The following is a 26,201-nucleotide window of genomic DNA, read 5'->3' as shown; positions in this document are numbered from 1 at the left end:
GCCCATTTGTCACAGGCAGCTACTTGGGCTTTGCTCCCTAAAGATTTTGGAAGTGTTATTAAAATGTTAGAGCTGTGACTGTCTGGAAAAAACCATGTAACTTTTGCCCACTGACAGCCAGCACAGAATTGAGAAGCTTCATTTTATTTTGTAGAAATTTCATTTATAAATACACAGTTAACTTTTAAATTCTCAGTCAAAGATTGCATGTATTCCTTTAACTATATTGCAAATTAAGGGAGAGAATAATCTAAAAATAGTCTTGGGTTCACATCAACACGTAAATCTGTTTGCTTTTTCAGTTCAGTATCTGCAACTGGTTTTAGAATAGAATGGGAAAGCAGAACTGGGTTTGTTGGAAAAACTGTGCAGAATTTATTCAATTATGCAGAGTTATGAAAGGGTAGAGCGTGGTGGTTATAAAGCTGAGCTCTCTTGGGTACCTGAGTTGCAGCTGCAGTTCCATGCTAAGGTGTTGAGGACTATTTGCTTTTGCACTGAAGGGATTCCTGGTTGTTCCAAACCCCTGAACAACTTTTTTGGTGTTAGACACATGCTAGGAAAATGAGATACAAGAAGCTCTTTTCATGATTTAAATTAATCAAGGCTCACTATCTCATCCTCAGGACAGGTTACACAGTGTGGCTCATACACAGAATATTAAATTCTTTTTGCTCAAAGCAAAAAAACCCCATAGGTATCTTAATTCATATTGATTTTTGGGAACAGTTACTGTGTTGTGTTGTCCTGCCAGAGCCTTTCCAGGAGGAAAGGATGAAGAGTCAGTCAGTGTGCTAACATTAAACAGTATGGGTGTCTGTGAGAGTGACTAAGCCTGGGCCCTGTTTCTGTCTCACACAGAAACAGCCTGACTGTAGAGACCAGGTCCCAGCCTTCTCAGAGTGTGCTAGAAAACATGTCTGTGACATCTGAATGGCCTTTTAGAGACTGTTCTGTGACTTCCAAACAGCAGCCCTTTGCACAGATATTTTTTTTTCCCAGTTCAGACACTCTGGTCTGGACATGTCTGTAGCGAAGGGGATCTGTGGGCCACAACTGTGAGGAACACAATGTGACCTTCAGCCTGGGTGGCTCCTGAGATCTGTCACTTCATCAGGATCTAGCTTTGGCTTGTTGTTCTCAGGGAACAAGCTGGTTTTACAGAAGGTAGAGAAGGACTGAGTCTTTGAACAAATCCACAGCTTTTTGAGAATGAGGAAATATAAAGAGGTCATTGTCCTACAAGGCAGTACTGAGGAAAAAGAAAATGTTACTGCCAATTGAACATGAACCGATTGAAACAGACTAGAGGCAAGATTAACAAACTGGCAAAACTAAGTGAACTTTAAGTTCACCCAAACTTAAATGAACCCCCTGGTAGGTTTTACTCATAACCATGAGTATGTCAGGCTGATACGCTACCTGCTCAGCACTTTATGGCATGTGGCTAGGAGGCTTTTGATGCCCTGAGACCATTACCCAGGAAGTGCAAGCCAAGTAATCACAGTGCATGAATGTCATAAGAAAATTAGCACATATCGATCACATCATCACTTTTCAGCTCTCAGTGGTTAGAAGCTTGTTTATGCTATGTACTTGATAAGGCTTTTAAAATCTGCAGTAGTTTTTATAGTCACTAAGTGAAGTTAACTAGAATTTGATTTAATTTCTCTGTAAAATGCATCAGAAATATTTTTTGTTTGCTCATTTTTGTCTCTAATAGGGTGAGATGCATTTAAACAGAAGATTGGTTTGGTAACTTCTTGGAATGTTGGTTTATGGTCTGTTGTGACTATATGGTCAGTTTCTTTATATTAAAATGTTAATTCAAAAACTTTGGAAGATGCTTCAGGGTTTTTTTTATTATTCTTCTTGTTAAGAGTAATGAAATTTGGTACTTATATTACATTAAACATTTCCAACTTTTTTTTTTTTCCTATGTGTTTATATATGTTTAATGTAATATATAAGAATACAGGTTATGGCTTGTTGGAATCTAAAAGTTATGTGCATATTAAGCCCAACTTTAAAGCACCAGGCATGCAGAGAGAGAGGACTATGTGTTCAATCTTGAAAGACTGCAGCCAAAATTTCCAGGTTATCCTTTCTTTTTCTGAAAATTCTGCGTGATTAGTCACAGCTACACCACAGATATAAAACCTGGGTGTATGAACACAGGTTATTAGGAATGTGTAAGAGAGAGACTTTGATAAGGAGGAGAGACTCAGAGTATTAATCCGATGGATGTAATAGCAGATGCACAACATGTTTCACTTATCTCCATGGTACAGCCTACCTAAATCTGGCAATGTTATTGTTTTCACTCCAAGGCTGGGGGTTAGGCCAGGATTTAGCTGCTACTGTCATGGAAAGAGAAAAGACCAAAGAGAGGAGAAGAACCAGAAGAAGCACCACTTCTGTTTGCTGCTCCTGCTGTCAGAGGTGAGGACAAACCAGATCTATACTGCTACCTTGGTGCAGTGCAGCACTCTCCATTCTCAGCATTCCCTGCAGCTACAACACCCTCTGGATGTTTCCAGCAACACAATCTCCCTGGGCTTCCCAGGCTTTACCAAACAGAAAGTAGGCAGTAAAACCTCATCCATTTTGCTACCCTTACAACTCTTTTAGCAAGGACAATTATCTCTTTTGTTTAGGGAGTCAGGCAATACCAAATCTCTTCCTTTCTTGCAGTAGTAATAACCTAATCACATGCTGATTTCTCAGTTACTGGGGAATCATGAAATCAATGTACTAAAAACGAGAAACATTGGAAGGCCTTGGTTTCTTTTTGGAGCTTCATTTTCTTCCCTTCCTATTGCCTGCAGAAACATTAAAGTACAAGGTGCAGATTCTAACAAGATACTCCACAAGTAGTTTATTGAAACACCTCTTGATAGAGAAAACAAGTGACAATAGCTCTGCCTTTCCTCCCCCTTGCTTAGCAGCGTGTTTGGTGGCTGACTGAGCACCTGTGGTTCCACACTTAGTGGAAGCCACTTCTTTTTCTCTTGACTGTCTTACCAAATGGAAAACAGAAGGAAGAAAAAGAGAGAAGAAAGTATTAACACCAAATAAAGATAGGTTTTCTCTCTAGGCTCAGTGTAGAAAAAACCAAAACTTTCAATGTGTTGTTTCTGTTCATAAGAATTTTGCTTATACTTCTTGTCTTTTGCATGTCATCCTTGAAAATATAGCAGTAGATGCAGCTGGAGATGTGCTTCCAGCCAGTGTTCTACATCTTCTGTGAGGACATAAAGGTCAGGACACTTGCTTATTAGCTGTGACATCACTGATTACTGTATCTTTTCTTGCCCCAGTTCCATCAGCAGAAGCCAAGGTTTTGCCTATGTTAACAAAAAAATTATTGTGTTTCATAAACTTTAAGTTTGCTGAATTTGAGTCTCTTTGAAGTTCAATGATTTTCAAAAAGGCAATTCTTTTCTTTTAAGACAGAAATAACTAATACACAGTAATTAGGATTTTTTTAAAGAGTAAAGGAAAATAAGCCTTATTAATGATTATAATTTTCTAATAAACAAACTAATTTTATTGGATAAAACTTGATTTTAGACACAGAAGTCTTGCTGACATTCTAGTGTTACTAAAAGCCAATCTATATTTGTACATCCTTGTTCATTTTTATAAGTGTATTGGTTTGTTTGACAAAATATATTATATCTCCTTACTGACCTTACCTACACATAAATGTATGTCAGACAATTCTTGGACTAGAAAGGTGAAAAGGATATTGAACTTATCAAAAAAATTACATGTTTATATAAAAACCACAAACATTTGTATATAGAGATATTTCTACAATTTTTTCCTGCAGGTATACCATGAGGAAGTAATGTAACCCACTGATTCAGAGATTTTTTTTTTTTTTAGAGTTTTACCTTCCACTTTTTTTTTTATGTTGAACTTCTTGTCCCATAATGCAGTGTTAAGGCTACTAAAACACTTTAAATCTGTGCTTTTTTACTGATGCATGTTTGGATCTCTTTTGTATGCAGTTAAGCTGATTTTCCTGGCTTTAAAAAGCTTTTCATAACAGTTTTAACACTATTGGGATTTTACTCTTAAAGTTAAGAATATATAATCGTCATTTTAGTTCCAATTGTTTAATTATGTCCTTATATGTAAAAAAACCCACCATAATATGACTGAACAAGAGCCCTTGAGACAAAGCCATCAAGCAATATTTCTAATAAACTTAAAGTAATGACTTTAGAAAAATTAAATTCCTAGTTCTCAGAAAACCTATTGCAAGCCAATTTAATATTGAGAATGGAAGATAAGATCATATTTTTCACAAAAACAAAATGACTGAATTCCCAATCAAATGCAAAAGAAATTCACTTTTACCTAAGGAAACATGAACAGACACCAAACAGCCATATATTGAGTTTTAAATTTCTTGCCCGTTCTCTTTAACTCTCTGCCTAGTGTTCTGCTTTTATTGATCTACATTTCCACTGCTTTTGTCAAAGGACCAGTAAACTGCACCTTCAGCAATCAGCAATCTATTCAGGCTAAGAAAGTTTGTGATTGTTTTAAAATACTGCATAGACTAAGTATTTCCCGTTAAGTGAAAGGCTATTTTCCCTTTCTGTATAAATCTATGACTATTGACCACCTCATAAAGGCTTCTACCATATTAAATACAACCATGACAGTGCACCAAGTAATCCATTATTTTGTAACACCAATATAGGCTCAGGGGATGAATTTATTGAACTTTAAAACAGAATGTAATCAACAATCCATTTCATCTGGCTGCATAGCACTTTTCTACCAATCACCCAGCAAAGCTGTTCTCTTTCACTTATCCTGTCCCATTCAATGAACTGTAAGTACATCTTTGGCTAATGATAAGGGCACTGGGGGCCATATATAATTCAGAGGCTTCTTGAAATGCATCAGCCAACTGTCCTGATATGTTAATCCACTCACTGGAGGCTTTCATTTGATGTCTAATGTAAATCCATGTTTGTAAGCTTCAGCATCATTATCATTATTGTAAAAGAAGACAAAAATGAAGCGGCAGCAGCACTGGTGGTAATGACACCTGAGAACTGGTCTTGTGTACTATGAAAGCTAGTTTGTACAGTTCCCAAGTGCAAAAGAAATGAATGAACTTTGGCATAACATTTCAAAACCACAAAGGAATACACTGCTAAACTTTTCTTCAACCTAGCTATCTACCTTTAAGAAATATCTGCCTAGTTACTAGAAATTCAGGGTATCTGAGAAAACAACTCTCTCACAGGGGTTAATATTCAGTCATTTCACATGGTAGAGAAATAGAAAGCAGAATATATTTGCAGAAAATTTAATTTAATTATAAGCTACTATCCAGTCTGCCAAATAAAATGTTCTCCAATGCCTTTTGCACATACAAATGGGAAAGAATGAAAAATTTTTCTTGCAAGAACAGACTTTTCTTAAGCTAGCCAAGAGCTTAGTCACTAATGAAACTAGTAAACAGACTATCATGTTTCTAAAATAAATTGAAAATCTCAAATGTTGGTTAAATCAAATCTATCTGTTCATATTCAGTGATCAGTTGTATGTTGTATGATGTAAAATGGTAGATTAATTAAAAGCAGAGCCAAAAATAGCTAGAAATATTGCTACTGTCTCTACCCCAGACTCAAATTCTGTGATGTATTTAGTCCAGCTGGTGTCACCCATCCATCAGAACTTTGGCCTCTTGGTAGACGCAGGAGTTTTCTGATCAGAGCAGTTGCAAACTTGAGAGCTCAGATGTATTATCCTTGTAAAAGGAGGAATAGGCATAAAGGTCCTTTAAACTCTGTGCCAGTCCAGCCTAGCTTTAGTTGTGAAGGTATTGCTTTTTTTACACTCCTCACAAAATCAGTTCTCTCACAGGAGCTTAAAATTGCATAAACTGGCAGGGGAACCCCTTCCCAAGGTCAAAAGCTTCTGTGGATATGTGGATAAGATGTATTAGTACTCCTTGGCATTCTCCATGCTGTATGCAAAGTAATGGGACAGCTGATGTAAGACTTCAACAAAATTCAGACTAATTCACCTGAAGATTTTAGGGATTATATTATTAATTAATTAATTATTAATGCAGGGCAAAGAGAATACTTTTTTTTTTTTTTTTTTTTTTCTTTTTCTGGCGGGTGATTTTTAAAAATCTCCATAAAGAATATAAAACCTTGATTGCAGCCAGGACTAAAGTTGTGCTTGCAGAATAATTTGGGGGTATATGTAATGTAATGGTAAAGTTGTTCTACCTTGAAAAAGTCTCTTTATATGTAGTTGCTTTTCAGAACCTAGTTCATTGCAGAAGAAGACTCGTTAAAATTTGTTACTAGTTAAAATAAACAGGTAGAATGATTCATAAGGCTATAAGGCTATATCCAAATTTAAATTTGGATTTAAATGATTGATTATTCAATAGCCAACTGAAAATTGCCTTCAAAGAAAATGTAAAACTGCTTCACCTCAAATTGTATCTTTAAAGTCTCCAGCATGCTTTGGAGCAAAATGTTCAGTGAGATTCTCCCACTGGCAGCAGTGAAGCACAATCTCTTCTCCAGTTGCCAGCAGAGGATGTGAGTTAGAGAAATTGGAGGTCTGGGAGGGTGAGGAGAGAGAAAGGAAAGAAGGGTAAAGAGACACTTACGGTGAAAGCAGGAAAAAACTTCATCTGCTCTTTCCTGGGAAGTAGTTTTCCTCTCTGAGCTGGCCCTGAGGGACTAAGCTAATACAAATAAAATATAAATACTCTGTTTGAAGTTGTGTACAGGCCCTGAGGGATACCAAAAAGACAGATTAAAGAAGGAAGGGATAGCATGATAGCAGAGTGTTTGAGCCTTCTGGCTAAGATCCACAGATGGGAATGTGGAATTTCCAGTGAGCTAGTGCTGTAAATCTACAGCTCTCTACCTGAGCTGATCCATCTGTAAATGAACACCTGCCTGGACTGAGGACTTAAAAATAGCATGCTAGGCCAGGAACAGTCAGCTGAATGTAGGTCACACCATTCCCAATCCCCTTCACATTTAGCTTTTGGATCAAGAGGCGTGTTGAAAAGACATTTCCTAATGATGTCAAAGAATCAGAACATCCTTTCTTGTCTACACACAGAAACAAACAAACAAACAAACAAACAAAAAAAGAGATAATTTTTTTTGTGAATAGAGAGCCTATACTTCTATGGCTTGTTATTCAATTCTGTGAGCAAAAATCATTAATGATAAACAGATAAATTCAAACTCCTTATTGATCCAGGTCTAACTCAATGTGATAAGTATCTCTTTCTTCTGAATTTAATGGAACTTGGATTAAACTGGGAATAGATGCTTATCTGATCAGGCAGCATAAAAAAAAGTCTGGTCTAGCTACCAAACAACTTAATTTTAAAACATTAAGGACCACATACAAAACATTCCTGTATGCGCCAGGTACTTTTGGAGCTCGTTTGAAGAGAAAATTGTAATCTGCTAGCAGTCATTCCACTGCAGCAAAAGTAGGCTAACTTCATCAAGTATGTTATTTGCTGTGAATTATTCACTCTGCAATGTTACCATGGTAACAGCTGTGTTACTTATCCTCACATCATTATTATTATTATTTTTTGTAGTCATTATGCTTACACTGCAAACAGTATTTTATTTTCTTTCTGATCATGCTATTTGCAACATGAATAAGAAACAAGGTTCACAGGGACATCAATATTGATTCTGTACGCAGTGTGGCTTTGGCAATGGCATTAATGTTCCTCTGCACAAGGGCAGCATGGCACTCATATAAAGCACCTGAGCAACCTTATTTGGCTGCTTTTGATTTCCATACTGATGTCACTGTATAAGGTAACTAATGAAGGCATCATAAAAATAATATCTACTCTTGTATTACCATATTTGCAGTGTTCCTTACCATTAAAGTAAAATATTGTTTTGAGGTATAATTAGAGCCAACTATATTAGGATAAATGTATGTCATGAGAATCTTAATGAGTTAAAAAACAAAACAAAAAATGTATATACTAAAAATTGTGGGCCTTTTCAGTTAGTTTCACTTTCCTATTATTATTTTTCTGATTGCTTGCTAGTCTAATGACCTCTCGCTGGTTGATAAATTAGCTTATTCTTCAATAACAAATAACTAGTCACCCAGAAGTTTTGCAGTTCTTTGGAAGACAAAAAAAACCAAATGTTAAATATGCATCTTCTCAACTGAAAACATTTTTATTTTCCCTGGGAAGATAAAAAAGAAATCAGAATTCACCACATTATACATATCTCTAAGCTGAGACAATAAAAATCCAAATGCAAAATGCAGTAAGATGCTGAAATCACTCCTGAAATTACTAGAAATGTTTTAAGTGCTGCATATTTTGTGATCTCATTGCGCAGTTTTTATCTGCTATATGGATGTCTAAGTTTGGATCTTCCTTAATCAGTTTAATTACGTACATTTAGTCAATTGAAGTCAATGTTAAATATCTAGATAGCTTAGATTGTCTTTAATGGCAGTGGAGGAGAAGAATCACACTTGGATATGTATTTATATGTCCTAAAGTAGATATTTGAGAAGTGTCAGTTTAACTGCATGCCAGAAATATCTATCTCCATCACATACAAAAATAAGATATAAATGCCTGAAGTAAAAGGAGGCTAATTCTACCTACAAAATCTGTCTGTTCATAATGAAGATGCTATTCTGTCTTTTTGCTGTTGTTTGCCTTACATCATACAAAACTTTAAAATCATTATTACATTGTTAATCTCATATGATTTTTATGAGATTTTTTATATTTATATTTTTATTGGTAGACAATCAACACTTTTCTTGAAGTCCATGTCTGTCTTTTTTATTTACTTGATTTGCCAAATCTGCAAAGGCATTAATCCATTACAATTAACCAAGAGCAAATTGTCTATGTAGTGAGTCCATGCTACTTGTGAAATTTTAATTTATTACAAGGTTTCAGCTGAAATGTTATATATGGCATTCAATAACACAGGCACACAAATACAGTATAGACAGGTCTTACAGATAAGACTCTAAAACACCTATTACAGCAAAAATCAAAAGCTCTCTCTTTGACAAACTTTACACTGATCTTTTTTCCCTGAAGTAGGTCCAGGAGCACAAAGTGAGGGAATTGGGAAATAAATGATGATGGTAGTAGTGTGCCTCAAACTTCTTCACATTAATACCTTAACCTTTGGGTGGACACAGTTTGCTATTTGTGTTTTCAAATAGTATACAGAAGTAAGAGAAGGATCTAAGGAGACAGGTGAATTTTGTTGAACATAATGCTTCATTATTAGCTCAGAAAAACACAAGGCTGTAGATGACACAAGAAAACTGCAGTTTTAGGCCTTCATTTTAAAGGTTACAGAACAAAATATATTTTTTTTCCCAAATATTATTCCTATCCCACACTAGAAGCAACTTTATTCTGTCTACAAGTCTGACTGAATTTCAAACGGATGCTTTACTTTGAAGTAAACAGATATGGCTCAGAAAACAAAACAAATAAAGTTAATTATAATAATTTTATATATATATATATATATATATATATATATATATATATATATATATATATGAAATATTTATTATATTATTCATTATATTCAGGTTCATTTTGCCTGTCATTTCGTCCTCTCTTGAAAAAAAGAGAGTAGTCTGGTAAGAAGAAATCTGTAATGTATTGGTATTCCTGTCAATAATTTCTTCTGCATGTGTGCACCAGACCTTTAGCTTCTTGTAGGCCACTAGATACAGACTAATATAGTTTGATTTTTGAGAGTCTGTACAGACAACTTAGTTATCAGTCATGACATTCCATGGGCTGCTTGTTTTCCTTTCCTCAGGAGTTCTCAAACATGGATTCTAGTCATTATAAAGCGGTATGCATGTGTGTTGTAGCTGTGAGCAGTAGTCCTCTGAAATGTTCAGAAACATAGGTGGTGCCAAGGATTTATCTTTAACATTTGTGCAGCTCAGTGGAATATAAATAAGTAGGTCAAAGTACCTACAAAGTACCTACAAAGGCTACTGGATGAGGTGACCAACCTCAATCACCAGCAGTCCTTCAAGTGGGATCTTCAGTGCATGCAGGTACCTGTTTCACTTGCTGCAATGACACTGCCATTGCTCCTGGTATCCAAAACTCACTCTTTCATTTCCATGCTTGTCTCATGCAAAAATGAAATGCAGCTGTGGTAACCTCTGTTCTGGAAATTAAAGCAATCTTCTCTCTATGTGTTTCCATTCAAGACCAGAGGATGGGAGAGACTGAACAACTGTTTGACAAAGCCAAGAATATTTCCCCTCTGGTTTCCTTGTTTTCTAGTATAATTTGAGAAGCCACAGACTAATCTCAGATTCTAAAGCCATGGTAACATCTCCAAAATAAAGTAATGTTCAGATTATCTGTAATTCAGATATTTTAGGCAGGCATCCACTCTTCCAAGTGTAATGACCTGTATGATTCTTTATGTGAGTATTTCTTGGGAATTCTCCTGTATCTTTCTTTCTATACCTTTTTTTAGCTTTCAAGCCCTAACATATTAATTCTACATTTCTCTCTGCTCATTTGACACTTGCTAGGGAGGTGATGGTAACTCACAGTAGTGGTCTTTGGTCACTGTGAAAACAGGTTTGTAAACGTGAGGTATCTGTCTGTTCTGGCAAATTAAACACCATCAAGGCATGCCTCCAGCTACTGGAACTTTTTCATTTAAATTGTTAAATTATTCAAGTTGTTCAAGCATTAAATGGTTAAATTATTTAAAAGGTTTTGGCATGAGTCAGTTAACACTCTCCAAATACATATCAAGCACTGTTTTGGAATTAACTCAATCCAGAGACTCTTCTCAAAAGTAGTTCACCTGGTAGTTCTGTGTTGGAGGCTAACAAAAAGTTCAGTGATAGAGGTCAACAGTCTGTCTCTCTTGTAAACCTGTAAAATCCCCTCATTTTCAAAAGTATCTCATCTCTTGTAACAAGTAAATTGTAAATTTTCTTTTTTAATATTTTGAAATAGTATATTTATATATGTTTATTATTTTTTCTCAGAATTCAACAATTAAACTCACTTTTAGAACACGTACCTGTTGTTAAAATGCAGCATATTAATTTAAAAATACAAGAAGCTATGCAAAAACTAGTAATTAAAGTTCTACTTATATTAAGATTCTTACTTAGAAAATAAATATGTAAGATAAAACATAGAAAGGGACATAGATGTATTTTATTTTATTAAATTGTAAAGTAATATTCCTGGAAATTTGCAACGACTGCTCAGTTGTGGTGACAATATAAATACATTGCAAGTTTAAGCACAATGCAATCAGTATTATAAAAGTACTGGATATATTCTTGATTACTTCTTCCTTTTGAAGAAGGATTTTATCATGGGATCTGAAACAGCAAGTGAAATTATTTTTGGAGTTACTTTGTGTAATTATTGAATCATTTACAAGAACATGTAATTACTCTGCAGTACATCATTTTTAATAGGTAGTGTCTTTCTCTTTCACTTGCCAGAGGTCTGACTCTGTATCCCTGAAATAAAAGAATAATTTTCCAGTGTCCTTAGCATCATTGGATCAGAACATAATACACTAATGTTTTTTCTAAAAATGTCTTTTGGATAAGTTTATTTATGCTAAATTTATTTCACTAATTCATAGTAATCAGATAAAGGTAGATGTAAAACGAAATTTAAATTTAGAAGTAAATGTAAAATCAAAAATTAAAATAAAAGTGGATGTTCAGCAAAATTTTTAAGCTTACTGATTTTTCTTGGTAGGTTCTAATTTAATTATTTTCCTGTGTCATTACTCTTGCTTACATTACATTGCATTATTTAGACAGTACTCATGTTTTCTGTGCAGGAGAATTAATAAAGGAACATTGTCATTTATTGAAATCAGTTAACTCTGGCTCAGGACAACACTTTTTATTATTGTTTTGCTACTGGATGTCCTAGATAAATAAATCATTCATGGCATTTTTCCATTTAACCATGTGCAGAGCTGGTTTTGTGTAGTTACAGAGTCTTATTTGTAATGAAGGGGTATTCTTTTGCGATCTTTCAGTAAGAGATCATGCCACAGGACTATTCAGATGTTTACTAGTGTCCACAGCTGATGTTTGTGGCCCTACCTCTTCACCTTTAGTGCAATTTTATAAATGTATGCTGTTTTGTGGTTCCATATTTATCTTACTTTCTTTGTATTTTGTCTATCTGTGGAATATGTGTACCTCATTACCACTGAAATCTCAAAGATTTTGCCTTGAGAGACAGCACAGCACCCTTAAACTTTGGAATCAAAACTTTCTTGAATAAATATTGGCAGATATTTCCACAGTCAGTCTTCAAAATCTGTAAAACACTCTTGCCTGAAGAGCACCTATAATGTGGTTAGGCTGGGACCCATGACCATTACCCACAGTCACATCACCTTCTCAAGGAAATGTGGAGGAGAGAAGTGGTAAGGGAATCATATTGCTTCATGAGAAAATTTATATTGTGTTTCAGGAAGGTATTATAAGAAAGTGATGAATAATTGGCATAATTTGTATCTTCTGTAGCAAGGGAACTTCTGGACACTTCTGTAAATTAGATAATTTGTCATTGTAGCAAGTCTGTCCCATATAAACACTACTGTTAATGCTAACATTGGTTGGTCAAAGGGAATAAGCTTTTCAATGAAATCAAACATAAATTTTATTAAAGAAAGTTTCAATGCAAATATAATGATTTTGTTCTTTTGATGATGGATAATGAACTTCTTTTAATGAAGTTTCTAATCTTTGAAACTGTGGTGAGCCTAACCTTCAATATACTTAATAATGTAAAAAAATCTACCCTCCTGTCCAGAAGGGTGCAGCACTCAGATGAGAGTTAGTAGGATTTTCATATTTGCAACAAGTCAGAATACACCTAAAAATTCAAAGGTGAATTCAACATTCATATTTGAAAGGTGTAATGTGTACCTTCTCTTTCTTTCACTATGATTAACAAAAAAAAAACAATGTGGTCAGAAAAAAGGAACAAAGACTGACAAAAATCTTCCATCTCTATGGGGTCATCTGTAGGTGATTTAATTATCATTTAATTTTTAATTACATCTTCCACTTCAGGAAACCAATATTATAAGTCGAGGAGGGAAATACATATGTAAATGGATTTAAAAGTTTCATATGTACCTTTCCTTTCACTGGTCCTGTCCATTTAAAATTCTTCTAACCACATTTTTCACTACTACAAATAAATTAAAACATAGGAGAAGCAGAACCAAACTCTCTTTTAAGCGACAACAGAGCAAAATGTATTAGTAATGGCATTGTTTTAGATTTATTTCCATGCACTGCAAGTGGAATATAGCTATCTATTATGATCAGATTCTGTTTTAGTTTGATAGTGGGAAAGCTCTTTTGACATCAGCTGAAATAGGTAATGCTTTTAAATGCATGGGTTGTACTACAGAGCTGCTTCTGTTTAGTCCCCTGTGCTAATACAGCATCAGAGCCATTTATATGGTGAAAAGACAAGCTTACTGGAGAATTGGTGCCAAACAAAGACAAATGACACCACAGCATAATGTGAAAATGCATGAACTTCTCAATAGCTTTTAAATTGGTACAGAGAGCATGAAGCTTCTGATGTCTCACTTCCATTAACTTTATTTCCTGTTATTGAGTGAAGGGCATGGACAAGAGACAGATATTGTTCTGTGGAGCACTTCTAAAACTAACTATTTTTTAAGGTAACATAAAATTAGACTCATTAGTAACTGTGTAGTCTGTAACTCTTGTGAAGGTTCTTATACCAAAGTCCTAGTGTATCTGTGAACTGAATTAAACAAAAGGACTAACATCTGTTTTGTGTTTGCTACTTTATCCTCTCCTTGTTTGAAAATGAGCAGCCTGGAGTGTTTGCATTTTAAAGATATCCAGAGAAACAATAGGTTGGCCAGCACAGTCGAGAAAGCAGAGCACAGAGTGAGTGCATCATGAGGAGAAGGTCACAAGGTGGTCCTTACTTCCCCTTGGAGACAATTCTGCAATGTTAGACCAAGGTCACATAAGCCTGCACCAATACCTTTTTTAATAAAGAAATTTTTTTTTATCTCCAATGAACAAAGTGGTTTTGTTTTGTCCTTTTTTACTGCTCTTAAATCAGTGTTTTGGTCTCCTACATATGAGGACCAACTGAGATCTTGGTGATAAGGCTACACCATTTCTGGAAATCTTTTCTGCAAGTCTGTTGTCTCAGATGCTGAGATTTGTTCATGTGCCCATGGTCAGTGGACACATATTGCCAGTTCAGCACTGGCTGGAGTTTGGTATCTGCCCAAGACCACAAACTTTGTGCTAGGTGAAAAGTGATAGAAGTGAGTGACGAACAATACTGAAAATACAAAGAAGTGACTGCTTCCTGCTGGAAACAACAGCAATTGAGAGGGTGGAAAAACTGCTCAGGGGTTGTCCCACAGGTTTTAACATCAGTTAAAACTGAGGAAAAATCTCAGACTGTAGACTAGCCTGAAAATTTGGAGACATGTTCTTCCCTCTGCAAATCATGATAAACACGCCTTCTGACTTTCAAATTATTTTCTCTGTCATCAACATGATTCAAGCCTTTTTTTTTTAATTCTTAGTCAAATGATTCTTTCCAAGTGATTTTCTGGTAACATCTGTCTTTGATGAGAGACAAGTGATGATAATAAACAGATGTAAATAAAAGCAGCTACACGAGCTAAGTTTTGAACAGTGAAAAATTAACTGATATTCACTGTTTTATGGCAGAATGGCAGATATAACAACAAGAAGACTCTGTGGAGATGTTCTTCTGTTACCTAGAGAATAAACTATTAATTCTGCTGTCTTCAACTGGATTAGCTATATTGATTTCATTCTTTCATTTCAGTTTATTTTTATCAAAATTTCTTCAAGACACTTGACTATCTGAAGAGTCATATGTAAAGAGTCATCTAATTCTGTAAAACAAATTTAAATACATGGAAATTTTCATCTAAATTTACCTACCTGAAGGCCTATACCTGCTTAAACACCTTGCTGAAGCATATGGCTTGCAAGTACCGGCTATTGATATGGAATATCAAATACTTGTGAAGAACATAGGGACTGCTCTACAGAATTAAGGTATGCCCCAAAACAATTATAACACATTATGTATTTTCTGTAATCATGATTGCTTTCCTATTCCCAGAGCATGAAAGCCTTAATCTGCCAGTTTTCATAATTAGTTGTGAATATATTAATCTTTTTTCTCCCTTCCATGAAAATCAAGCCTTGTTAGTTTGTACTAATGCCAAGCCACAAGAGTCATGTGCATTAGATAACAGAGGGACTAGAGGGTGCTTCCTGCTCTACAAATAACACCTGGAAAAAAGTGTGGGGATGAGATTTGATGGTCTTCAGCTGACACTGGTGCTTTGGGGTGCAGCTGAGTCAAGGAATAGCGGACTTACATATGTGCAACAGAACAAGAAACAAACAGCGTGTTTGTTTTTAAGGTCAGATGAAGGCCAGAAGAGAGCATATCATGAGCTACAGTGACTAGAGAGTGCACCAAAAAATGCCTGTTGATCAAGCTAAAGTAGTCCAGTTCTTGGCGTTGACAACAGAAGCACTGCTGCCCCAAATCAGATTTGATTTGCAGCAGATGTTTCTTAGCTTTCCCTTTTACACAGACATACCCAAATATTTTAATTTTTTTTTTCTTCTAACATCACAGCAGAAAACATGGACTAGGTGGATGTTTAGCTTCTTGGCACATATGGACACACAGAAGTACGTGCATGTTGCTTAAGCCACCAGTGGTTTGAACATTTACAGAGCATTTCAGATCTTAAAGATCACACATATAATGTCTTTTAAATACCTCAGGCCATCCAATTGGAATTCAGATTGGTGTCTTTGGGTAAAACTTACAATTTTCTATTTAATAGTGAATATATCTGGGAGATGGAATAAAATTATAGAAACATAAACCAAGATGTAATCTCTGTTTTTTAATGCATAGGAAAAAAAGTAATATTCATTGGATTTATACACACAAAATCAACTTTTCTGATAACAGTTAGTTGATAAAGTACTGAGAGCACATTGCAAAATTTTTTGCTTCATAGTATTCACACAGGACCATTTCATATTGCATAGAGGGCAAGACAAGTAAATAATTTCAACTTTGTAATGACAAAGTTCTCTTTAAAATGTTAAAGTAGCCTTTCCCATCTAAAGAAGCATATTGTTTTAAATAAAGTAACACTTGAATTATGTTTCTTTAAATAAAAAATAAATCTAGTTGAAATAATTTTCCTTATTCTTTAAAAAAATTAAAGGAACATAGTTTTCCACTTTATATAATCAGGGCAGAATCAGCTGCTTAGCTGGCAAACAACTGTAGAAGAAATATCAATGATTGAAACTAATTTATCTGTGATTAATAACAAGATATTGACTTAGGAGACCAACATAAAGATTTATTGCTGATAGTAAGAGATCATTACTGAGGGAAGGAAAGCCTTTGTAAATATTAGACTGCTATGGTCAATACACCTCAGTAAGACTGGCCAATACCTCATATTATACATTAATTCAACAAATTGTTTCTCAGATAAAATTAGTATTAAAACTTTACACCAAACTATTTGAGAGACTTATTCACACTTCTAGTCCTGTCCTACAACACTTGTGTGAAGAGATCTGAGCATATTCCTTTTCTGCTCATAGATATGGTTCTTCTCACGTCACTGTCATTCACATTAATTTCAGGGAAAGCAGAACCTTGCAGTTGAACCAGAGCATAAATGAACTTCTAGAAGTGTGAACAGCTCCAGTGTCAGTTAGCCAGGAGTATGAGGCTGCTCAAAAAGTTTCACCAAACCATTTCTCTTCACAACCTGTACTGGAATGAATGCAGTGGGTGAATGACCATATTTGCATCTCCCCTAAAATCACCTTAAGTGACACTTGACTTTCTTTACCATCTTTTATCAATTCCATGAAAATTTCCAGATGTTTTAGCCAGAGATATTTTAGCATTTGCCTTACTCTGCCTTAGACAGAATTTCTACACTTACCTACAATTTCTGAGTGACAATTCCTGTTGGTAGCATAAGTAGAATTCTCAAATATTTCTCCTGAGGATGCTGTTCATAGCGACTTGTCTTCTAAGACTTTGACGTTTTATTTTCAATTATTCTGTATATACAAAGCAATTTGAAAACACTCATCCTTTTTCAGCAGCAATTTTTCTATTTTGTACTCTCTCCACCTCACCACAATCTCCTGCCATGAGGACAAATCTTCTATATTTTTATTATAGATCTTAGTGGCTGAATTGACCTTCTTAGAAAGAAATATAATCTAGCCACATGCAGGCACCCACAGTAGCACATGACAATTAAAATGCATTTAACTACCATACTTTTAGAAATTTAAGTGTCAGAAATTTAAGTACTTCATTTCAGGGCCACAATATAAAAATGAATCATCTTGTTTTAGGGGTGCTACATATTTAAAGGTTTGAATTTTCAAAATAGTAGTCTTTTGTTTATTTACTTAAAACTTTTATTTTCCCACTTTTTTTTAAATGCAAAATGAAAGAAAGAATAAGGTAGATGAAGGAAGAAAATAAAAGATCAAGAGCTATGGGCCTTTTTTATTAATCTACTATGCATATTTGAAATATTATTTGCTTTCTATGACTATGCTTATGCCCCTCTACTTAACTGTTGTAATCTCAGACAATTTACAAGAAAAATATCTTTACATTAGATTTTCATTCACAGATTGAAATATTAAACTTTCAGAGCATATTTGGATCAAAATATGATAAAACCCTGGCTTTTTTCAAATTCAATAATTGATAAAAACTGAAGGATAGATAATCTTGCATACGTTACACAACATTTCCAACTCTTTAATGAACACATTAAAGGAATTTTTTTTGGAGTTAAATTTTTTTCTGGTTTCAGTGTTATTTTGTTTGAACTGTATATTCTCTTTTGAACTTCACTGGTTTGAAATGTGTTTGGAACCTTGCTGTAAATTGCATAAATTTTAATAAGCTTCAACTTTTCTGCTTTCTTCTGCAAGGTCATGCCGACATTGAGAACACTGATTTTTTAAATGTTGAAAAGTTGAACTGGAAGAATTCTTTAAAACTTCATGCAAGTGAATAAACTTTGCTTAAAAAGTAACTGCAGACAATTTATTTATATGTATCTTACACAGTGTCATGGTATTTATGAGGTAAGAATCATATCATTATAGAGTGAGCACTGTAAATTATTGGTTTGGCCTTCTAACCCAGAGTTCAGGATAAATAATAATTTATTTTCTTCCACGCAGTGTATATTTCTCTTTTTCAAAAGAAAAGCACATTTTAGTTAGAGAATCTGTTTTTCAGTGATGTGATATTCTCACACAATTTTCTATCTGGCTTGACTCTTTCAGATGAAGGTCAAGTGATTAGCCCCAGGTCACCAACTGAGTCACTGAGTCAGTCAGATTAGAACTGAGGATTCTGCCAACTGGAGAACTTTATTCAGGGAGACAAAAATTGTAATAAGACGGAGACATATTTCAGCACAGCATAATTTATTTTTTAACTTCTGCTTAATATAAGTTTCACTACTATCTACTGCAAAGAATTTTTAGAATTTTTATTTAGCCAGGCTCAACAAGATTCTGGGTATCCTGTTTTTCCTTTGGCTACTGGCACCTTCCAGTTCTTCTGGCTTGTGCTGAGAGATAATCACATATGCTTTGACTGCAGCGGGCTCAGATTCAGATTAAAATTGGTTTCATTTCCTGTGTCCCTGTTTGCTTCAGAAGAATAATTTTAGATACCTTATCTTCATTAGGGCCAGTTGCTAAGGTAGATTAATTATGCTATTTGATGAGAGTAGTCAGGTGAATTATCTGCCTCTCACTCCACTGTATCCTACCTCTCTCCTGTGTGGAGGCCTGGTAGCAGGGAATGCCTTTGTAACAGCAGCACAGTACCTTGGCTTCAGGTGAGGGAACGTGCAAAAATGCACCTCATTTCACCCTGCATTTGCTTGCCTCATTTTCTTTAGTCTCCTGCTTTGTTACTTTGTCTACTTCAACCCAGCCATGTCTCATGTCTTCAAGTGTGTGATGTGACTGGCCTGGCTCCTCAGCTCGGATACCTTAATGCAATATATCAGCGCTGAACTGGGAGCTACACAGTCCTTTGGATTGCCATGTCTGTCTTCATCTCCTATCCTGAGGTGCAGGGATTGCTGCTGGAGAAGCTGCCATTGCCCAAGGGCAGGGGATGATGTCCAGCAGGAATCCTGCAGCTGCAAAGTTTATGTCTTTTAAACTTCTTTTGGGTGTTCTTTTTCCGTTAAAAAGGAAAAGAAATATTCCACCAAACTAAAATAAGTCATAAAAAGACTCATGTGTCTTTTAGGTTTTAATTGGTGAGAGCAGAGCACAGCTTGTTTCTGATAAGAATGACAGCTGCAGTCTTTTGGTGTAAAATTTTATGAAAAACAATAAACTTATCATTTTCACAAACCCTATGTGCAACACATTTCTTTAAATTTGAAAATATATATTTAAACACCATATTGCATTCTCTTATGAGAGGGTTTTTTATTTCACTCATCCAGAAAGAAAATCCCTGGTGTGTTTATATATTTTTATAAACACATACTTGGTCATTTAATTTCAGCATACTGATGAAATATGTGTATGCATAATGCAATATAAAATCCTGTGCTGTTGTGCATGTGCTCAGCTGATAAGAAATGTGCTTCTGAAAAGTTTAGATACAAGATGAAAAAAAATGTTTGTGATATAGGAGATTCAGCTTTCAAGATCCAAAGAGCCTCATTGTCATGCAACAGCTGAAAGATTAGAAACAGGGAATAATTATTCCTTTTGGAATATATTTTTTTTTCCTGTAAATTCATAAAAGTAGCATATAGAAAGTTGTGCCATTACTTAAATACTATTAAATATACATGTTTTGTATGCACAATGCAGATGAATATTTCCTAGTACTATATAAGTGTTATAGTATAGAGTGAGGAGTAATACATGTAATGATTTTGATACATACAGTATCCGAGATTTTTCCAAGGGCAGTTAAAAGGCCTAACAATACGTAAAAAATTTTGCCCTGATTTCTTTTTTAAACAATAGCTAAATGAGATATAGGTTAGCATATTAATTTGGTATCAGAGATGAAGTTGAAGTTTTTGTGATTTTTTTTTCTTTTGCTCTTTAAGAGCTATTTGTGTAATTGCTTACAGTGAGTACTGCTTGATGTATAAAAAATAGATTTTAATGTTTAGCTTTTGAACTATGGATTTGCTGATATTGAAAACAGTTGTAGGAATGCTATGTTGAGTTCATTTGCCATTTTTGCAAGATAACTAATAATGTTTTGTGTCTTTGATAATTTTTCCTAATTTCTGTATGATCAAGGTCTACTTCACTAAATTTTCTGGTATTGTAAATTCTGCAGCATGATCTGCATGTTCCATTTATTTTGAGGTACTCAGGCAGAAAATAATGATCTGATTATTTGAGTGGGCTAGGGAATATTATGTAAATTCACTACCACAGACTCCTTTTTTTAAAGATTTAACTTCTGTGCTTCAGTTGCTCTTCTCTCCAAATTGAGGACAGCCTTTTTTACCTACCTTCACTAGGTTTTCTCCACTTAGACTACACATTCTTTGCACAATGACAAAAATTCTATCATTTACCATATTCCATTTGCTTGGGGGTTTTTGCACCCTAACAAAAATATGTTTGAGTATATGCCGAAATATATTTGTTTTGCTGCCATTTAAAGTGACTTCAACAGGCAGAAGAAATGGGCTAAAAATGAAGCAGAACAAAAAGAAATGCACCTGGGTAGCAGTAACCCCATGTATTGATAAGAACAGGAGGACAAAATGATGGAGAGCAGCTTGGTGGACACTGAGCTGTCCCTAAGCCAGCAGAGTGTGCTGGCAGCAAGGAAGCCCAGTAGCACAGGAGGGAGGTAATCACTCCCCTCTACTCAGCACTGCTGAGACACACCTGGCATAGTGTATCCAGTTCTGGGCTCCCTAGTGCAAGAGAGACATGGAGATACTGGAGTGAGTCCAACAAATAGCCACAAAGATGATTAATGGGCCAGAGATTCTGGGGAACAAAGGGGTGCTGAGGGAGCTTGAACCTTCAGTCTTCAAAAAGATGGTTATGGGGAATATATGTCTAATGAATCATGAAAGGTTCATAAGGATCTAGGCTCATCTCAGTGATGACCAGTGAAAAGACAAGATGCAATGAGCAAAAAAACAATAAGGAAATTCCATTTAAATGCAAGAAAATATTTTTTTACGCAGAAGGCATTCCAACACTGTCACAGGCTGCCCAAAGGGGCCATGGAATCTCCATGCTTGGAGATGTATGACCTCTGACTGGACATGATCCTGAACTGTGTGCTGTAGAGGATGCTGCCCTGATCAGAGGTGTTTGACCTGGACCTTCTCCCAGCCTCTCCCCTGCTGTGATTCTGTCATGTATGTCCTTCATTAGCAAGGTTGTTGAACAGAACAATAATATCACCCACCTGGAGAAGTATCTCAAGAGTGCTGACGTGCTGCAATACAATGTAATACTAAATTGTGTTATTCATTATATTCATGTGTCATTATCAAATTTTAAATACTACAGATATACAATCCTTTTCTGTGGTTTGGTTTTGTTTTTTTATTCTTTTTATGCTTTAGCTTTAAAAGGTCTAGTGGGATCAGACAAAGCTGCTCATTTGGGTTTGTAGTTATTGTGACTTTTAGTAGAATTTTCCTTATTCTTCATATTCTCACTTACTGTTTCACTTGAAATATTTCAATCTTCAAAAAGAAATCTCAGCACAAAATATAATGTCAGCAAAGCTAGGTAGCTTTGCACTGCATTTTTAGTACCATATATAGCAGTTTTCATGTCTTAAGACACTTGTAATGAATATAAACTTCAAAGAATTTCCATCTATTTTTTTGGAAAAGAAAAAAAAAAAGACTGCACACTTGGGATCAAGCTATATGTGCTGACTTCAGTGGAAGTACCATTTCATCAACTCTTTTAATTATTTCTTGCATGAGGTCAGGATTTCAATTCACTGTATTGTTTCCAAATGCCAACACAAAATCATGCAACAATGGTTACAGTTAGTATTTCAGCAAATTCCATGGTCCCAGCTTCCTTATTTGAGTTATTTGTCAGACTAAACTCCATCTAATCAGCTTTTACTGCAGCCAAGTCAGTAACTCTGTTGATTTTGAGGGCTGAAGTTTTCTTGTGGGGAAAAGCAAAGTCACAGGTAAGATCATTAGGTACTAACTCATCATGCAGAGGTTTTATATTTTCACCCACTGTGCAACTGTTGCCTTTAAGTATTTCATGGCCCTGCAAGTCCCTGAAAAGCCACCCCTCTGCAGGTAGCATGTAATGGTATTTGGTGCTATTTGACTATTCAGTCCAGTGAGTATAAAACACCTCACTTCGGTTTCCTCCTTTATTAAGGACTAGAAATTCCCATCACAAGGAAAAGTCCTCTACCCATTGGTAGGTGTGGGGACAGAAAATTTTGCCTTTGCACTGCAACCTTTTATTATAATTAAAATGAAAATGAGAGGAAAAAAAAACCAAAAAAAGAAGGTAAAATTTGAGTCCTGGTCCCTGATCACTGCTTCAAAGAATGAGAAGCAGTGCAGCAGATCAACTTCTGCACTGGGATTGCCCAGATGAGAAAAAGGCTACACAAAGCTTTGCTTTTCATTTTGGCACACACAGACACACATGTGCACATGCACACACTTAACTTATTTTTCACCATGCTGAACTTGCTATGATGAGAAGGCTTAATTTGTGGAAACATCTTCACTGGCATACGTGAACATTTGTCAGCTTAGGTAATGCCATTCAGATTTGTGATGTGCAGCAGGAGACTCAACTTGTGGACATCTGAATAGCTGCATAATCCACTTTCTGATATCCTACACATTGAGCAAAATTAAAGCAGAAGTGGTAAAACAAAATCAAACTCATTATTTATGTTTTTCAAAATATATAAGCTTACAAAAAGTCCAATTATTGAAAAAAAACTTGTGACCAGCTTGCTGGTTTTCATTACAATGTTGTGCTTTTTAAGTTCATGTATAAAAAGCAGTAGTTTTACTTCTCCATCTCCCTGAAAAAACATATGTGGTTTATTTCTGAGCAATAATACTCAGAAAAAAATGCAACAAACATCTTGATTTAATAAAGAAGCCAACAAACCAACATAAGGAGTCACTTTACTTCCATATCTGAACACCACAAAAGACCATACCATAACTGCTTATCTCTGAAATTTAATTCCAGATAATGTGAAAAAAATAATATTTTAAAATAATCAGGTTGTTGCTTTTTGTAATAAATGCTTCTTCAGTTTCTTCATAAGTGTTGCCATTGTTAAATAATGAAACTGTAGCTGCACAAAGGGTTTGACAAAGCAGTTTTGGTTTCTATTCTGTTCTTGTATCACTCAGTCTTGTATGTTGGCTATTTGATTTTGAATGAGATGCATCGTTTTAAACACAGGAAGTTACAAACCTGCATCTTCTTACATATGTAGCACCCTACAGTAGTATATTATTGAATTAAAAATTATTGAGCTGAATTTAGGTTTGCTATGGTTTGTGTGGGAGCCACTAAAGGATTTCAAAACTTGTCATATTTTTTACCATAGTTGATAAATTTCCATTCTGATCCTTTTTTTTTCCAGTTGTCATCAAAATTTTATTCTTTCGTCCAACACTGCTTCAGTTAGCTTTACTTTTCACAGAGTTCTTAAATGTTAAAGAAGATGGTTTGAAAAAATTTAAACAGTGTGAAAGTTCTCGTGTAATACTAATTCCTTTACTAATATTGTTTGTCACATCATAACTAAAAGATTCTGCTTTTCCTGAAACTGATATTTATTGAAAACAAAAAAGCAAAATATAAATGCCATGGTAGTTATGAACATCATTCAAAAAACATTAAATTGTAGGTTACACAGAAAGAATATATTTAGAATATATCTAATGTTGTCTGTCTTTTGAAACAGGAATTTGTACTTCATGAGAAAAAACCTTATTTATTAGGGAAAATATTCTTTTCCAGCTTTCTTGATTCTGTAGAAGGTGGGTCCCACAGTGGAGTGGGGGGTCATGGTGTTTGGGGAAGGGGGTTCCTGAGATGGGGAAACCCCAAGGGAGTGCCAGGACATGCCCAGAGCCAACATCTGGTCCAAGGGCAGATGGGGAGGCACATGTGTGGTGGGCAAGGGTAGCAGCAGCCACCACCTCCCCACACACACATCAGGAATCCCAAAGGATTGCAAGTGACCTGGAGCACAAATATAGGCTGGGAAAAGAGTGGACATAGAGCAGCCCTGCTGAGAACTTTGGGGTGTTGGTGGATGAAAAGATGGACACAACTCTGCAATGTCTGCTAACAGTCCAGGAAGTCAAATTATTCTGGGCTGCATCTGCAGCAGGGAGGGCAGCATGGTGGGAGAGGGGATTTTGCCCCTTTATCAGCCCTAGTGAGACCCCACCTGGAAGGCTGCATCCAGCTCTGGGATCCCAAGCACAAGAGGACATGGACCTCTCAGAGTGAGTCCAAAGAAGAGCCAAGATGATCTCTTGATTGACTGGAGCACCAACCCTGTGAGGATGGGCTGAGAGAGTTGGGATGTTCAGTCTGGAGTAGACAAGACTCATTGTGTCCTTTCAATACTAAGTAGAAGAGATACTTTTTACTACATTGGAAGGACGAAATTTTTCATGGGAAGGGTGGTGAGACACTGGTACAGGGAAGTTATGGATGCCTCATCACTGCAATGTTCAAAATCGGATTGGATGGGTCTTGGAGCAATCTGATGTAGTATAAAGTGTCTCTGTCCATGACAGGAGGTCTGGACTAGATGATGTTTCATCTGACCCAAACCATTCTATAATTCTATGAAATGCAGGAATATGAATCAAAAATGTTCATGAAAGAAAATGAAAAAAAAAGAGAGCCCCTTAATTTTAGAAGCAGGAATGCAAACAAAAAGAAGGTCACATTTGGTCTGGAAGAAAGTGGGACCGTAACCAAGTAATAATATAGGGTCAGGATGAACATGAAGCCTGGCCAACTATCAGAAGTAAAAATGCACTAATGAATAGAATAGCAACTCGACAGGATAGCGTTACTCATAGCATCACAGAATATTATGAGTTGGAAAGGATCATTGAGTCCAACCCTTAAGGCCCATATGAGGCTTGAACCCACAAGCTTGGTGTTATCAGCACCAGGCTCTGACCAACTGAGCTCACCTCAGTGGCAAGATACAAAACTCTTTGTTTCACCATCTAAGATAGAAATGTAATTAAGACTGATGAATTAAAAGAAGAGAACACTGGATTATCACTGCAGTTTTCTGAATGCATTTTCCCTGTGCCTGTGGTTCCCTGGGACATGCTGTCTGCCACTGAGAAGGCTTCAAAGTTACTGTGTCTCAGTTTTCTAGATGCATTATCCCCTTTCTGCAGACCAGGTTTGTCAGGTGTGAGATGGATGTAGAAACTGTAGTAAGCTGAAGGTGTAGTAGTCACTGCATCTGGAGGGCTGTAGGAGTTTTTCACCATAGTATACTATGGGAATAACCATATGGGATATTGTAATATTATGCTAGAAATTTTTCAGAGAGCCACAACTATTATTAAAAGGTATCCTCATTCCTCATACTTTAAGGAAAAAATGACAACATTCTCAGCACAAGCAGAAGTTATACTGAATATCTGACAACAATAAGGAAGATATTTCAAAAAATGGGAGCTAAATAGCCTGGGGTGATTTTTTTTTGTTTGTTTTTTTGTTTTTTGTTTTTTTTGTTTTGAGACAAGGAATTATGTAGCTGGACTGCAGAAAAAGCAAGGAGGATACTCACCCTATGGCAAAACTTACCAGTTCTCTGGGTTGAAGACTCCAAGTTATGTAATTCTCTCTGTGCCATATTATAACACATTCCTCCCAAATTTGTTGATCTCTTCAATGCTTTAACCTTACCAACAAAGGACCTGGAGCCTTTGTAATATTAAAGGAATGAAAAAGATTTCTAGATG

General features: G+C 35.6%; 2 long non-coding RNA genes across 2 annotated transcripts in view; both read left to right on the top strand.

Annotated features, from left to right (window-relative positions):
* Positions 1 to 26,201, top strand: part of LOC147654646 (uncharacterized) — an 837,032-nt gene that overhangs the window by 490,527 nt on the left and 320,304 nt on the right. The gene's annotated exons all lie outside the window — the stretch shown is intronic.
* LOC147654647 (uncharacterized) lies at positions 958 to 7,875 on the top strand. The gene is made up of 2 exons (XR_015282788.1): positions 958 to 1,167; positions 2,331 to 7,875. It is a non-coding gene; the product is annotated as an uncharacterized LOC147654647 (long non-coding RNA).

This window comes from Cyanistes caeruleus, chromosome 2 (genome assembly GCF_971803275.1).
Source record: "Cyanistes caeruleus chromosome 2, bCyaCae1.hap1.1, whole genome shotgun sequence".
Lineage (NCBI taxonomy): Eukaryota > Metazoa > Chordata > Aves > Passeriformes > Paridae > Cyanistes > Cyanistes caeruleus.
The sequence above is the reverse complement of the archived record's forward strand: the minus strand, read 5'-3'. Positions and strand labels throughout refer to the sequence as shown.